Source organism: Solanum dulcamara, chromosome 2 (assembly GCF_947179165.1).
Source record: "Solanum dulcamara chromosome 2, daSolDulc1.2, whole genome shotgun sequence".
Lineage (NCBI taxonomy): Eukaryota > Viridiplantae > Streptophyta > Magnoliopsida > Solanales > Solanaceae > Solanum > Solanum dulcamara.
Window position 1 is genome coordinate 17,560,991 of NC_077238.1, and position 1,824 is coordinate 17,562,814.

At 32.1% G+C, this 1,824-nt stretch overlaps 1 non-coding gene across 1 annotated transcript; it reads left to right on the forward strand.

Annotated features, from left to right (window-relative positions):
- The first annotated feature begins 359 nt into the window (after positions 1-359).
- Positions 360-449, forward strand: LOC129881201 (small nucleolar RNA snoR8a). Its single transcript, XR_008765533.1, has one exon. It is a non-coding gene; the product is annotated as a small nucleolar RNA snoR8a (small nucleolar RNA).
- The last annotated feature ends 1,375 nt before the right edge of the window (positions 450-1,824 follow it).

Sequence of the window (1,824 nt, forward strand, 5' to 3'; positions counted from 1 at the left end):
TTTTAGCTTCTAAAATCAAAGTTTCTATTGCTCCTAAAAGTATGTACTTATTTTTCTTTTTAAAAGTTTACTAAACACCTTAATTGTTTTTTCTTCTAAAATAAACACTAAACAAGCCATGAGATATAGCTGCGGCCCAAACGAAATAAACGTCACGCCTGGCCCCCGGGCCTTACCGAAGCCTTATGCTATCGAGCCAGCCTTCTTGTTAAATTAGGGTTTGTTCTTCTTCTATAAATCCCACTACATCGCCGTAAGCTCCCTTTATTGCTTTTGTAAATATATTCCTTCCTCCCCAGACGATTTCTTGCAGATCTAAAATTGGGTATTATTTTGATGTTGTTTGATGTATTGTTTAAGAAGTTGCGATGATTATAAAAATTTCCTTGTACTGAATGCTATTGCCATGGCATGACAGACCTTTTTACACCCATAGAATATGAGCAACAACCAATTTTTCCAGATTATTTCTCTGTATGCATATCAATTCTCTGATTTTTAGCATCGGTAGATCCAGGATTTGGAAGCAATTTGAATTTACTAGGAGGTAGAAGTAAGGTCATATGAAATATTAGTCCTTGAATAACGGAGTTGGCTTCATTCCATACATGGCATTTTGTTTTGTCTTTGTTTTAAGTCTCTCCTAAATTGCCAATAGGTGGTGTTTAAAGCCCTAATTTTTATTCCAGAAATTGGGGTTACGCACACCTCCAAATTCCTTTTTGAAACAATTTGTTCGTTTTCCAAACAATTAGATTGTGTTTGAACCAGACTTAAGGCAGGTGTTACCACATTTTATGATTGTGGAAAACCGTTGAATGTCTGGAACAGTAAATAGTGTTCTTCGTTGCCTGATAGTTCACTCTATGACTACTCGAGCTACATCAGAACCCTATACTTAACATCTTTCTTACTTTGCATTCGTTTAAGCAACAACTGTGATATTTTGATCACTTTACATTCACTCAAAACAAACTTAAGAGGATCAACTTTATGTCAACTAGTAAATTAGAGATAATTCACCTTTAATCATAATTATAACAACAAAAAGCAAATAAAATTGGCTATATTGCTGAGTTGCCTTGAAAATGTCAATGGTTGACGGATTAGAGAAATAAACAATAAATTATTAGATGAGTTTTATATAGATATAAAAACTTCAAATATTGAGTTTTCTTTAATTTGCAAAACTACATAATCGGAAGAGAAGTCAAAATAATTCAAGTCAGAGATTACTTATTTGATGTAATTTGGACCGTAATCTTACCAAAGGTTGTGTCAAATATGGATCAAAAATTGATTGTATGTCCAGTTTGTCCTAATTTTTGGAGGTTTTGGATAAGATAATTTCATATTAAACTGATTTTTAGAGATATCTTTAATTTAGTCCAATATTATCCTAATAGAAAAAAATTGCAAAAATTGACTTCTTGAGGTCTTGTTTTTGCAAAAAATATTATTATTTTATTGTAAAATATCAACATTTGAAAGTTGTTTTTTTATTATTATTATTATTTTTGCCAAACCTGCACTTCTTTTAATATTATCGGATTGGGTTTGAGTCTCGTATTTTAGGAAACTAGCTTGAAATTTGAGTCTCATGTCTTGAGTGCTTGGTCGAGGCTTGGCCCCTAGGTCTTGGGTTAGGATTCGGTGGGCCATTATAGAAAATTGGTTAAATCAAGTGAGTCCTGACCCAATTCACTTTTGCTGTTTTTACTATTCGTTTTTCTTTAACGAAAAAAGGGGAAGAGGGAAGAATGAAATATGAGTAGAAAACAGAAAATTATATATTTATTTATTATGACACTAATCTTTGATTAA